We start from the raw sequence: 15,785 nt of genomic DNA on the forward strand, positions 1-15,785 counted from the left end.
CAGTAATATGAATATCTGCAGGTAGATAAACCTAACCTACTAGGTTCAATGTTAGCTAGCTAGCTAACATTATGCTATAACTAGCAATGCAAATCGAGATCTGAAATACAACTAATATTACTACAAAGATCATACATGTTACGTTAGCTAGCAAGCTAACAAGCTAACGTTCACTAGCTACCCTTTAACCTTGAATGAAAATGACTTTCTGACTAAATTAGAAGCGTATAATAGCTGAAAATGTAGCTAGACTCTTACCCATATACATGGACGAATGCTTCGCAGCAGACTGGATCCGCTTGAACTCTGTTTTGTTTGTAAAGCTTGTTTGCCCCACATTGTGTCAAGTTACTCCGGTTTGTACTGACCGTGTGCAGAAAGCAACTTTTCCCCACTGATCTTTGTCAATAGTGCCTGCTAAATTCAGGGCAGCAATGTTGTTGAGAGCAGTAGCAACACTTTTGCAGTTCTCCATGGCTAACTTTATATCTTTCAAAAAAGCTGAGTAGCAAGGATTATCTACATGCTACATGGCAGACCAATCCAAACTTATCTCTTGGCATGTGCAGCCCATCCATTATCTCAGTCAATCATGGCTAGCGGGAAAGTTCCTGTCGTTTCCGTAGCTAAACTAATTAGTTTCTGTACGTTATCCCAATCACACCATGAGCAGTTAATCATGAAACATACTCCACCGCCTTTCTTCTTCCCAGAGAGTCCATTATTCCTGTCTGCGTGATGTACTGAGAACCCAGCTGGCTGTATGAACAGGGACAGTATATCCGGAGAGAGACATGTTTCCATGAAACAGAGTATGTTACAGTCCCTAATGTCTCTCTGGAAGGAGATCCTCGCCCTGAGCTCGTCTACTTTATTGTCCAGAGACTGGACATTAGCAAGTAATATACTCGGAAGCGGTGAATGGTGTGCACGCCTCTTGATTCGGACTAGAAGTCTACTCCGAAAACCTTTCCTCCGCCGGCGGTATCTTGGAGCAGCCTCTGGAATAAGTTCAATTGCCCTGGGGGTGTGAACAAAGGATACACATCGGGAAAGTAGTATTCCTGGCCGTAATGCTGGTGAGTTACCGCCACTCTGATATCCAAAAGTTATTTCCGTCTGTATGTAATAACACAAAAAACTTTCGAGGCTAATAATATAAGACACAAAAAAAACAAAATACTGCAAAGTTGCTTAGGACCTAGAAGCAGAGCTTCCATATCTGTCAGCTCCATCTTAACATACACCTAGTTACTGAAACGGGTCACATTTATTAGAAGCATGTCTTTCGCCAGTGAGAGAGGTCACGGTCTCGTTACTCCTGTCGATGTCTGCCCTCCCTCTTCCTGTGAGGAGACTGTCTCGTTACTCCTGTCGATGTCTGCCCTCCCTCTTCCTGTGAGGAGACTGTCTGGACAGAGGCCAGCCAGGTCACCCGCTCAGTGGAGCAATTGAAAAAGATGGATGGGTCATTGCCCTCAAACAAATGAAGAACAAACTGGGCGAGATTACATTGTTTACCACACAAATTGGAAACATCAGACCAACCCTTACCCCTTCCACTCAAAGTATCACACTTCTATCCATTCTATGTATTGATAACTCTAGGCTGAAATCTGATTGTGTTATTTTTGTTTTGTTTAGAACACAGTAGATAAGCTGATTAAGAAGACTAACCTTGCTCTGGTGGTGGGCAGCAGTAGTTGGAGAGAGCAGTTTGTCAATGCTGTCACTGTCAGTGCAGGTGAGTGCCTTTTTCTCCTTCACTCCTAAATCTCTGGGACAGACTCACTAACGCTGCATGCTCTTGCATTAACGGAGAGTCAGAGGAGTGGTGTTCAGGGCAGAGAAATCACACTCTCTACTTTGGGAGGTAGCAGTAATGAAATCACAGACACGCAAAGTTGCTGTTTGAAAATGTATAGATGCAAGGAGCAATGTTAAGTCCAACTTTATCCCAAGCAAAGCATTAATTGTGAAACGTTTATTTCCCTACTAGCGCTGACCTTGTTGATAACTGCTCTACCTTATTGCTGTCTCACCTAGCGATCTTAAGATAAATGCACTAACTGTAAGTCGCTCTGGATAAGTGTCTGCTTGCTAAATTACTCAAATGTCAAATGTAACTGTAATGTTGTACCACGTAAAAGTGTAATAAAACGCTGCATCTCATCAGAATGATTTGTACTATATGTGTAAACACCTCTCGTTCTCTCCCCCAGGGGATGATGATGAGGAGGAGAGTGGGGAGGAGCGCCTCCCGTCCTGTTTTGACTACATCATGCACTTCCTCACAGTGTTCTGGAAGGTTCTGTTCGCCTTTGTCCCGCCCACAGAGTACTGGAACGGCTGGGCCTGCTTCTTTGTGTCCATCTCCCTGATTGGTGTTCTGACGGCTGTGACTGGGGACCTGGCCTCTCATTTCGGCTGTACAGTGGGGCTTAAGGACTCTGTCACTGCCGTAGTATTTGTGGCCCTGGGGACTTCCGTTCCAGGTGGGTGCCTGTCTCTATGTAGCCTACTCTCTCTGTCTGTCACTCTTTCTCTGTGCTGTATCCGTTTCTTGTCCGTGTCAGAATCAGTTACCTATTTCTAACCATCTATTTCTGCTTACTTTATGTTCACAAAGACACATTTGCCAGTAAAGTGGCGGCCATCCAGGACCAGTACGCTGACGCCTCCATCGGCAACGTAACAGGTAGTAATGCAGTGAACGTGTTCCTGGGCATCGGCGTGGCATGGACCATTGCGGCCGTCTACTGGAAGACCAAGGGAAAGAAGTTTCTTGTAGAGCCTGGTTCGCTGGCATTCTCCGTCACCCTGTTCACCATCATGGCGTTTGTGTGTGTCCTGGTGCTGATGTACCGCCGCCGGGCCGGCGTGGCAGGGGAGAACTGGGGGGCCCGCGGACCGCGAAACTCCTCACCTCCCTCTTCTTTTTCTCCCTCTGGTTCCTCTACATCATGCTGGCCTCCCTGGAGGCCTACTGCCACGTGCCAGGCTTCTGAGAGAGAGAGAGAGAGCGAGAGAGGGAGCGAGAGAAAGAGAGAGAGCAAGATAGAGAGAGAGAGGAGAAAGCTTGTCTCCTATTGTTTACATGTCTATCCCTCTCCTTTTTGTGTATTTTTCTGAGTGTTTTAAAGTATTTATATTGTTTATTATTATTGCTACCGTGGATGCTTGACTCTGAAGACTTTTACCCCATTTACAATGACATGGATGGCAGCCTTCTCCCATTCTGTTGGAAGCGTACTGGCACCAGCTAATGACTTGGTGTATGTTTTCAGATGACTTATGCCTTGAGGCATAGCTTTATCTAAATAGGCAGTCTGCACAAAATGAGGGAAATTAAATGACCTTTGAAAATGCTCCTATTTTGTTTATAGTCTATCCTGAACACTTAGCTCTTTTAGCCCCACTGATCGTCTCCTGCATCTCTCCATTCAGATAGAGGATGACCCTAATCAACCAGTCCATTTCTTGGAGATGATAGCATACTGACTCAGAAGAGCTGACCCAGATCCTCCTTCTCCCCATGTCTGAACATGGTTCCTGGTTGACCAACTGTGTAACCACTGAGCCCCACGAGCACAGTCATTCCCATGAAGGTTCTCAGCCTCTGCCCTGAACGTTGACTACTACCCTCAGCCCATCCTAACCCTCTCTCCTTTTTCAACAACGTTGTGCGCTTGTGTTGTGGACATTTTCAAAAAGGATTTTCGTTTTTGAAAAGTCAAGATAGTCAAGATGTTTGAACAATGTACGTGTTTGTAGATAAAACAGTGCCATATTCTCTTTGAACAGGGTCTAAAAATAACTTGTGATAGGAGTTAATGGGATAACTACAGTTGGCATGGTACTGCATTAGAATGAGTAGCCACTGAGGCCAAAACATAATGTCAGATGTTATTCAGGAAATGGTGATCAGTTGAAAAGCTGTTGGTGTTTGTTAATAAGATTAATATGACTATTTATCTCAAACTATTTGTTGTATATCACGTCAAAGAATAATATTACTACTAGGTGTGTACATGTAAGAGCGTGAGTGTGTTTTGTTGTATTGAGTGAAGAATAATTGTATGATAGAAACATTTTGAAGTATTGTATGTAACATTTTAATACAGCTATCCTCATGAGTGAAAGTCTAGATGTGAATCCAAGCTGAACACAGTAACATGTATCACTGCCTGGTTCCCTGATCCACACTCTGTCTGAGGACAACCTCAGTCTCATAAGGACTTCTTCCAAGATACTTTTTATACAGGACACTAATCTATGTGAGACAATCTCTGCCAGAGAATTCCAGCTTAATTAAAGTGTGCTTTACAATTTTAATTTGAGACGATGTACTGTAGAAGCACACTTTTTTCCAAGGGTTTTGTATGAGTGTGCGAGCGTGTGGATGTGAATCATAATTCAAGGTATATGTACTCCTTGTCTTCAGAGTTTGATGAAAGGCATGGCTTTATTCCATCCTAAATGTTTACTCAACATGGGGGTATGGATTTTAATGATGAAATGTCTACACTTCTGAGTCCTCGCAAATCTTTTTGCATTATTCTCTGTCACATTCAGGCTTTGAACATATTTCACCTACATGACTATGTCAAAGCACTGCATAGAGGAGAAAAAATGTTTTAAAACCAAACGATTAGTTTATTTCCTAAACATAGCACTTACGGTCTACAGTTTTTGAAATGGCAACAAATAAACAAAACTATGACAATGTTGTAATGAAAAAAAGACCAAAACCAAATGATTTCCAAACCTTACTGGATAGTGTGTAGACGTTGTTTTTGAAATTTAGGATCCTCAGATCCATTCTTATTATTTGTAGATGTATTTATAATTACATGATCATTGCTGCTTTTATTTGGATTAATATGCACGCTTAATGTATGATCAGTGGAAATAAAAGTTGTTTATTTATTATTGTTCAAAATGGAGTTTTATTTATTCATTAATCAGGACTTGGAGCCCTTTTGAATCATAACCGGTGGCTGATTTGACAGGATATATAAAAAATGTCATTCTTCCCATGCAGCGAGAAAGCATGTTTGTATCAGTATGCTGTTTCTTATTGATTCACACAGGTAAACATAGTTTTATTGAATCTGAACTGCATTTGTCCTTGTAAAACAATGTGCTTGACAGATCCTGCTACTGTGATTCAGTAATCCAGTTACTGCCACACCTGGCCCATCACTGTACATTCATTACTCTCTCACTGTTGACTTTTTGTTCAGTGTAAAAGTCTCCATAAATAACTTTTCTTACATTACATAATCATTAAGCGCAGTCTCTGCGCCCTCATTTCCTCGTCCTCCATCTGCTCTGATCAACTTGGGACATATGCTTCAGGAAGTTTTCATGATGCTTGTTGTTTGGCATCTCAATGGATCACACACCACAAGCTGGGAATGTACAACTTCTGTTCTCTTAACCCCTTAAGTTGAGTCCCTGTTTCTCCACAGACAAGACATTTTCCAGGTTGCTAAAATAATCACGTCAGTCTGTAGCAAGGAGGGAAGTCTTTGGCATGAAACACTTTTCTTTGATGCAGATCCTTGTGCTGCGACAGCAGCTTTAAGTAGAGAGAGTTCTGCAGGAATTCTACAGGAAAAAGAATCGACAGGAATTCCTGCAGTTGATTAGTGACATGTAGTTAATTAACCTTAGTTGGACTTTGGATTGAATCAACTGAACAGTGTTAGGACACTAACATTTCAATTCTGTCTCAGAAAAGTTGATGTCAGAGTCATCAGGCACACATCTGAGTCAGATCTGAAGTCAGATCTGTATTTTTGCGATTCAAATTGAGCCGACCGTGAATGCAGTCTCCTCTAACCCGGGAACATTGTCTTTAAGTCCGTATCGCTGAAATTGAGTGCCATGGCGTGATTGAAAAGGGGGGAGGGGTTCTAAGCTGATATGTAATTGTTTTAAGATGATAATATGGATCATTCAGCTATTTAATTTTAGGACCCCTTTAGGTATAAAAGAAATGTAGAAAAATGTTTTGGGATAAATATTGAATTTGGCCTTTACTACTATAGCCCATAGAAATGCATTGAATAACATTAATAAATGGCAAAACAAGACCAGCTAAACATAACTCATGAGAAACAAGGTTTGTCTGTCCTATATCTAAGGGATATAAAAAAGCTCAGGAAATATGTTTGTTTTTATTCATGTACTGACCTTTTTACACATTTCACCCCGTTTTTGGTGCACAAAACTACCTTCATACTTCCCTTCCTTTATACTTATTTCTTTAAACTGGTACCGGTTACCTTCAGATGAGTCCTGGGACACTTGTGGGGGTCGTAGAGCTAAACTTGAGAATCCTTAATAATAGATAAACGGTTTGGACACGACAGACGTATTCAAATCAAATTTTATTGGTCACAGACACGTGATTAGCAGATGTTACGAAATGTAGCGGAATGCTTGTGCTTTTAGCTCCGACAGTGCAGTAATATCTAACAAGTAATATCTAACAAATTACACAACATACACACACATCTAAGTATGAATGAATTAAGACTATATACATATGGATGGAACAGACTAAGATACAGTAGAATAGTATAGAATACAGTATATACACATATGAGATGAGTAATGCCAGATATGTAAAGATTATTAAAGTCACTAGTGTTCCATTCCTTGAAGTGGCAGCTTCTAATGTGGAGCCTCTAATGTCCTTAAAGTGGCAGCCTCTAATGTTCCCTGAAGAGCTGGGAAGGATGGCTGTTTAACAGTCTGATGACCTTGAGATAGAAGCTGTTAATCAGTCTCTCGGTCCCGGCTTTTTGGCCTTCCTATGACATCGGGTGCTGTAGGTGTCCTGGAGGGCGGATAGTATGCCCATGGTAATGCATTGGGCAGACCGCACCACCCTCTGGAGAGCCTTGCAGTTGCTGTACCAGGCAGCGATAAAGCCTGACAGGATGCTTTCAATTGTGCATCTGTAAAAGTTTGTGAGGGTTTTAGGTGACAAGCCAAATTTCTTTAGCCTCCTGAGGTATTTATGAGAAGACCGATTTTCTGGATGTCTCAAGGTCTGTCAAACACCGCTGTAGCTCTGCCACTTTCACCGCAGATGCGGAAATGCGGTGGATTGAGACACACAATGCAACAACAACAAAATCTCTGTCGACAGTGCATGTCAGAGCAAAAACCAAGCCATGAAGTTGAAATAATTGTCCGTATAGCTCCGAGACAGGATTGTGTAGAGGCACAGAGCTGGGGAAGGGTACCAAAACATTTATGCAGCATTGAAGGTCCCCAAGAACACAGTGGCCTACATCATTCTTAAATGAAAAAAAGTTTGGAACCACCAAGGCTCTTCCTAGAGCTGGCCGTCCGGACAAACTGAACTCATCTCTGCAGAACTTCACCAATCAGGGCTTTGTGGTAGAGCGGCCAGACGGAAGCCACTCCTCAGTAAAAGGCACATGACAGCCTGCATGGAGTTTGCCAAAAGGCACCTAAAGGACTCACAGACCACGAGAAACAAGATTCTCTGTTCTGATGAAACCAAGATTGAACTCTTTGGCCTGAATGCCAAGCGTCACATCTGGAGGAATCCTGGCACCATCCCTACGGTGAAGCATGGTGGCAGCATCATGCTGTGGGGATGTTTTTCAGCGGCAGAGACTGAGAGACTAGTCAGGATCGAGGGAAAGATGAACGGAGCAAAGTACAGAGAGATCATCGAGGAAAACCTGCTCCAGAGCTCTCAGGACTTCAGACTGGGGCGAAGGTTCAACTTTCAACAGGACAACGACCCTCAGCACACAGCCAAGACAATGCAGGAGTGCTTGTAAGCATCATACCCAAGAAGACCCAAGGCTGTAATTGATGCCAAAGGTGCTTCAACAAAGTACTGAGTAAAGGGTCTGAATACCCTTGTCAATGTCATATCAGTTTTATTTTTTTGATACATTTGCAAACATTTCTAAAAAAACAGATTTTGCTTTGTCATTATGGTGTATTGTGTGTAGATTGATGAGGTGAAAAAACAATTTCATCAATTTAGAATACGGCTGTAACATAACAAAATGTGGAAAAGTCAAGGGGTCTGAATACTTTCTGCATGCACTGTATATAGACAGGTGTGCCCCTTTCCAAATAAATGTCTAATCAATTGAATTTACCACAGGTGGACTGTGGACTGTTGTTGAAACATATCAAGGATGATCAATGGAAACAGGATTCACCTACGGATATGGAAAGGGAAGAGAGTAGGGTTGAAGAGGCAGAATCAGGAGACAGGAGGGATAAGGATTTAGCAGAAGGGAGAGATGATAGGATAGAAATTGGGAGAGATCGAGCGAAAATTGTGACGGTGCATGACCATCTGGGTAGGGGCTGAGTGGTAAGGAGGGGAAAGAAAGAGTTGGAAAGGAATTAATCAAAGGCAGACGTCGGGGAGGTTGATTAAGATTACTTTATTGGTCAATTGCACACAAGGTCCGAACAAAATTTGACTTTGACTTTTAACCCAACCCCTCCGAAAGAGAGACATACATGATTTTGGAGCGGTGCGGGGGGCTGCCACACTGGGTGCCCAGGGGGCTGTTGTTGTGGGGGATTAAGTGCCTTGCTCAACGGCACCATGGCTCTTGGGATTTGATATCATCAACCCTCTGGTTGCCAGCTCACTTTCTGACAGATTTTTCCCTTCGGACCCGGGATTCGAACTGGCAACCCTCTAGTTGCTGTGTAACCCCTCTAACTGCTAGGCTACCTGCCATTGAAGTTGCCAAGTATGAAGCGCGGTGAGCCATCATCAGGAAAGGTCTGAAGGAACTCATTGAGGAACTCTTTAAGGGCACATGGTGGGCAATACATGACAACAATGCTAAGCTTGAGTGGACAAGTGTGTCATGACGTTGGCCTGGGGGAAAGGTTTATGATAGTCATAAATACCTCTTACCCCCTTTTTGGTTAACATAGAGATTCTGGGAACATCAGAATGTGGGGGGAAATTAACTATATTCTGGTAATCCGAACAATTGAACATATGCGGTGGTACTTAATGAATATGATGACAGTTCAGTTGTCATCTGAGACATTCTCATCAATGAGAAGATGACATAAACTGCAGTGGAAAGTCTACAAATCAGAGTTATCGGATTCACATGGAATTGTTGTTCAATTTCAATGTTTGTATATGAAATTATTTGTGATGGGATGAAATGTGATTTTAACTTTTAAAATGTGAGATGTGGGTTTTCATAAGTTAGGGCTGCTCACTCAGTGGCCCGCCCTGTGAAGAGACAGAGGTTGTAAACTATGAAACACACCCCTTTTCTCCCTTCCTATATAAGCCCCTGACGACAATAGAACTTCCTGTTCCGAGGATACGAGGGCGACGGTCCTATGTCAGAATGGTTCAGAACGAAGCCAACATCAGCATGAGCTTTGGTTGCGAATGATATGAACTTTGAACTCTTATTCACTACAGAAGTGATACCTCCTAGCCGTTGAGTTAGCGACCGCAGCTGTAAACACAGGTTAGGAAGGAACAGACAGAGTATCCTGTCTACCACACAACGACGTTACTACAACGTATCCAATTGACAACCAGAGACATTCTTCAAAGGACAGAGGACTCGGTTTGGCAACGCGGCCTTCCATCTACCACCAACCTAATGAAGCGCAGCTCAGAGTAAATATTTATTGCATTTTCCTTTTCCAAATGGGCATTAATTTAGAATGCATAATATACTGTATTTACGATAGCACAGCTTCGCTTTGTTCCTGTCTTCCACTCTTTCACTCAACCCAGCCCCTTTTCCTTTGTGTAACAAGCCGTCATATCTGTTCCGCCCTCTAGGGACGTTTACCTTTATGACGTAATTTGTAATCAAGTTATGATTAATTGTGTGTATGTGAATTCTGTGTGATTAGTTAGGTATTTAGTAAATAAATAATTAAACCCAATTTTGTATTGCTGATTCAAATTGTTAGCCAGGGTTCTTGCAGATAAAATAATTTACAATTTTCAGATTATGAGACTGAAGTAAGATGAAGATTAATGTTGACTGCTATTGATGTAAAATATTACTAGTTCTTTAAGAGTTTATTCGGAAGATAACAGCTCTATAAATATTATTTGTGGTGCCCGACTCTAGTTAATTACATTTACATGATTAGCTCAATCAGGTGATATTAATTACGGAGAAAATATTTTATAGAATAGCATGTTTTATAAATTAATCCGGCATAGCCAAAGACACGACAAGTGACAGCATGGAATTTCAATGAGGAGATAGACAAGTGAGAGAGGGAGAAAAGATAAAATCTCCACTTAAGAGAAAATGTGTGGCCTTGTGCCATCACTGCTACTGCCAGATACTCTCGGACTATGAGAGGAAACGTGATCAGATGAATAGTGCAGCTGGAGTAGCAGTGTTCTCTGGGGTGATCCATGTCTCCGTCAGGGCCAAAAAGTCAAGGGACTGAAGGGCAGCATAGGCTGAGAAGAACTACGCTGCTAGAGACCAGACACTAAATTAGAAGGGTAGAAACCAAGGGGTGGGTGTAATGTCCGGGGTGTAGTGGAGGAAGGAGTCAGACGCAGGAGACAGAGTTCAGAGCAGGCACGTCTTTAATACACCGACCAAGTGAAAAAGCAGATGCCACTCAACACAAATACCCCAAACCACAGAGGAACTAAACTGTATCCAAAAAACAGCTCACGTACACGAAACAGCCGTGACATACATGCGGGCACGACAAGTACACATAGAACAATCCCGCACAAAGAGCAGGCGGGCCGGCTGGCTAATAAAGCCCAACTAATAACCAAATTAACAACAGGTGTAACCAATAAACAGACAAGGAGGGGGAAAAAAAAAAAAAAAAAATTGGTGGCAGCTAGTAGGCCGGTGACAACGACCACCGAGCGCCACCCAAACGGGAAGGGGGGTCGTGACAGTGGGGAGCATCTAAAGCCTACAGGGAGAATAGCAAACAGGTATAGAAAACACACAATTGTCAAAGCTACAAAAGAGAAAAATTAGATCATAAATTACCATGTAAGATAATCAAGTGAGAGAGTGGTGTGGAGCCTTCTTCTCTTTCCTTCCTCAAACAACTCTGCAGAACCGTCTTTGTTACAGCAGCGGTTTAAGTGCTGAAACCGCCGCTAACATGACCACCGCTGAGAGTAAAGTACTAACAATAATTGCAAATTGCCTTGCGGAGGTGAAGAGCACACCTCCCGGTACTAATTGCTGATTGCCTAAGAGAGGAGAAACCCCTCCCCCTCCAATACAGCCACTGATTACCAAAACAACAGTCACAAATTTCCCTGCCCCTTATTCCTGGTTGATGTGTCAAAAATCATCTGCAAGTTATGAGCAGTCAGCAGTTCACACACCAAATAGTCTACTGGGAAGACAGGAAGCACTTAAAGTAAACGGCCCTAGCTAGCAAAAACACCATACTAGACAACAACAGATTAAGACTAAAATTATTCTTTTCATTTTCAACACCAATACCGATTATTGGAGGACCAAAAAAAGCAGATACCGATTAAACGGACAATCTTTATATATATACATTTGTAATAACGACAATTACAACAATACTGAATGAACAATGAACACTTTTATTTTAACTTAATATAATACAGCAATGAAATCAATTTAGTCTCAAATAAATAATGAAACATGTTCAATTTGGTTTAAATAATGCAAAAACAAAGTGTTGGAGAAGAAAGTAAAAGTGCAATATGTGCCATGTAAAAAAGCTAACATTTAAGTTCCTTGCTCAGAACATGAGAACATATGAAAGCTGGTGATTCCTTTTAACATGAGTCTTCAATATTCCCAGGTAAGAAGTTTTAGGTTGTAGTTATTATAGGACTATTTCTCTCTATACCATTTGTAGTTCATATACCTTTGACTATTGGATGTTCTAATAGGTACTTTAGTATTGCCAGCCTAATCTCAGGAGTTGATAGGCTTGAAGTCATAAACAGCGCAATGTTTGAAGCATTTCGAAGAGCTGCTGGCAAATGCAGGAAAGTGCTGTTTGAATGAATTCTTATGAGCCTGCTGCTGCCTACCACCGCTCAGTCAGACTGCTCTATCAAATCATAGACTTAATTATAATATAATAACATACAGAAATACGAGCCTTAGGTCATTAATATGGTCAAATCCAGAAACTATCATTTCGAAACCAAAACATTTATTATTTCAGTGAAATACGGAAACGTTACGTATTTTATCTAATGGGTTGTCACGAACCTCGCTGAAGAGGGTGCCTCTTCCTGTTCGGGCGGGGCTCGGCGGTCGTTGTCACCGGCCTATTAGCTGCCATCGATTCCTTTTCCGTTTGTGTTGGTTAGTGGTTAATTGGGTACACCTGTTTTGTATTAGGGTTTGTTTGTAGGGTATTTAAGGGCACTAGGCCCGCTGGGTATTTTGTGCGGGCTTGTTTTTTGTTACTCTGTGTTTGATGGTGTGATTTGTTTTCTTATCTTTATTCTCTGGTCTATTTTGTCCTGTTGTTTTGGACTGGCAACCTATATACGCCCTGTGTGTTGGCGTGATCATTTTTGGTTGCACCGGTGTAATAAATTTGATAAAGGACAGAACCCTGCTCTCTATGCCTGATTCCATCCACCACTCATAGTTATTCATAACATGGGTGGCATCCCTAAGTCTAAATATTGCTGTTACATTGCACAACCTTCAATGTTACAGTGCCTTGCGAAAGTATTCTGCCCCCTTGAACTTTGCGACCTTTTGCCACATTTCAGGCTTCAAACATAAAGATATAAAACTGTATTTTTTTGTGAAGAATCAACAACAAGTGGGACACAATCATGAAGTGGAACGACATTTATTGGATATTTCAAACTTTTTTAACAAATCAAAAACTGAAAAATTGGGCGTGCAAAATTATTCAGCCCCCTTAAGTTAATACTTTGTAGCGCCACCTTTTGCTGCGATTACAGCTGTAAGTCGCTTGGGGTATGTCTCTATCAGTTTTGCACATCGAGAGACTGACATTTTTTCCCATTCCTCCTTGCAAAACAGCTCGAGCTCAGTGAGGTTGGATGGAGAGCATTTGTGAACAGCAGTTTTCAGTTCTTCCACAGATTTCTCGATTGGATTCAGGTCTGGACTTTGACTTGGCCATTCTAACACCTGGATATGTTTATTTTTGAACCATTCCATTGTAGATTTTGCTTTATGTTTTGGATCATTGTCTTGTTGGAAGACAAATCTCCGTCCCAGTCTCAGGTCTTTTGCAGACTCCATTAGGTTTTCTTCCAGAATGGTCCTGTATTTGGCTCCATCCATCTTCCCATCAATTTTAACCATCTTCCCTGTCCCTGCTGAAGAAAAGCAGGCCCAAACCATGATGCTGCCACCACCATGTTTGACAGTGGGGATGGTGTGTTCAGGGTGATGAGCTGTGTTGCTTTTACGTCAAACATAACGTTTTGCATTGTTGCCAAAAAGTTCAATTTTGATTTCATCTGACCAGAGCACCTTCTTCCATATGTTTGGTGTGTCTCCCAGGTAGCTTGTGGCAAACTTTAAACAACACTTTTTATGGATATCTTTAAGAAATGGCTTTCTTCTTGCCACTCTTCCATAAAGGCCAGATTTGTGCAATATACGACTGATTGTTGTCCTATGGACAGAGTCTCCCACCTCAGCTGTAGATCTCTGCAGTTCATCCAGAGTGATCATGGGCCTCTTGGCTGCATCTCTGATCAGTCTTCTCCTTGTATGAGCTGAAAGTTTAGAGGGACGGCCAGGTCTTGGTAGATTTGCAGTGGTCTGATACTCCTTCCATTTCAATATTATCGCTTGCACAGTGCTCCTTGGGATGTTTAAAGCTTGGGAAATCTTTTTGTATCCAAATCCGGCTTTAAACTTCTTCACAACAGTATCTCAGACCTGCCTGGTGTATTCCTTGTTCTTCATGATGCTCTCTGCACTTTTAACGGACCTCTGAGACTATCACAGTGCATGTGCATTTATACGGAGACTTGATTACACACAGGTGGATTGTATTTATCATCATTAGTCATTTAGGTCAACATTGGATCATTCAGATATCCTCACTGAACTTCTAGAGAGTTTGCTGCACTGAAAGTAAAGGGGCTGAATGATTTTGCACGCCCAATTTTTCAGTTTTTGATTTGTTAAAAAGGTTTGAAATATCCAATAAATGTTGTTCCACTTCATGATTGTGTCCCACTTGTTGTTGATTCTTCACAAAAAAATACAGTTTTATATCTTTATGTTTGAAGCCTGAAATGTGGCAAAAGGTCGCAAAGTTCAAGGGGGCCGAATACTTTCGCAAGGCACTGTATGTCATAATTACGTAAAATTCTGGCAAATTAGTTCGCAACAAGCCAGGCAGCTTGTGACACAATTTCCCTAGTTTAATATTGACTGCTAACATTAATTTATTTTAACTAAATATGCAGGTTTAAAAAAATATACTTCTGTGTATTGATTTTAAGAAAGGCATTGATGTTTATGGTTAGGTACATTCGTGCAACGATTGTGGTTTTTCAGAAAATGCGCTTTTGTTAAATCATTCCCCATTTGGCGAAGTTGGCTGTCTTTGTTAGGAAGAAATGGTCTTCACACAGTTCGCAACGAGCCAGGCAGCCCAAACTGCTGCATATACACTGACTCTGTGGCACAGAACGCAAGATAAATGACACAATTTCCCTAGTTAAAATAAATTCATGTTAGCAGGCAATATTAACAAAATATGCAGGTTTAAAAATATATACTTGTGTTTTGATTTTAAGAAAGGCATTGATGTTTATGGTTAAGTACACATTGGTGCAACGACAGTGCTTTTTCCGTGAATGCGCTTGTTAAATCACCAGTTTTTGCGAAGTAGGCTGTGATTCATTGATAAATTAACAGGCACCGCATCGATTATATGCAACGCAGGACAAGCTAGATAAACTAATAATATCATCAACCATGTGTAGTTAACTATTGATTATGTTAAGATTGATTGTTTTTTATAAGATACGTTTAATGCTAGCAGCACCTTACTTTGGCTCCTTGCTGCACTGCATAACAGGTAGTCAGCCTGCCACGCAGTCTCCTTGTGGAGTGCAATGTAATCGGCCATGATCGGTGTCCAAAAATGCAGATTACCGATTGTTAGTTAGTTAGTTCAAGTTATGAAAACTTGAAATCGGCATTAATTAATCGGCCATTCCGATTAACCAGTCGACCTCTAGAATGAAGCACACTGAGTTGGAGCCTGAGAAGCTGGTTAGATCGATATCTAGGCTATATATGGACCGATTTAATCGAAAAAAAGACCCAATAGTGATTATGGGACATCTAGGAGTGCCAACAAAGAAGATGGTCAAAGGTAATGAATGTTTTATATTTTATTTGTGCGGTTTGTGTCGCGCCGACTATGCTAATTATTTTGTTTACGTCCCCTGCAGGTATTTTGGGGTGTTACATGCTATCAGATAATAGCTTCTCATGCTTTCGCCGAAAAGCATTTTACAAATCTGACTTGGTGGATAGATTCACAACGAGTGTAGCTTTAATTCACTACCTTGAATGTGTATTTTAATGAACGTTTAATGACAGTTTGAGTTTTATCAAAAACTATAGGTGGCGCTCTGAAACTCCGCTGAGTGATGTTCCTGCCAGGGAACTGTATTCAAAGAGCAATCCAAAGTCAAGGTTATATGAATCAAGCAATTATGACTCTGTTGGAGTGAAACCATGCCACCCATGTACCCTGCAGAACCA

The 15,785-nt window shown here is 41.5% G+C and overlaps 1 pseudogene; it reads left to right on the top strand.

Annotated features, from left to right (window-relative positions):
- Positions 1 to 4,930, top strand: part of LOC118384837 (sodium/calcium exchanger 3-like) — a 69,442-nt pseudogene extending 64,512 nt beyond the window's left edge.
- The last annotated feature ends 10,855 nt before the right edge of the window (positions 4,931 to 15,785 follow it).

Source organism: Oncorhynchus keta, chromosome 6, assembly GCF_023373465.1.
Source record: "Oncorhynchus keta strain PuntledgeMale-10-30-2019 chromosome 6, Oket_V2, whole genome shotgun sequence".
NCBI classification, from domain to species: domain Eukaryota; kingdom Metazoa; phylum Chordata; class Actinopteri; order Salmoniformes; family Salmonidae; genus Oncorhynchus; species Oncorhynchus keta.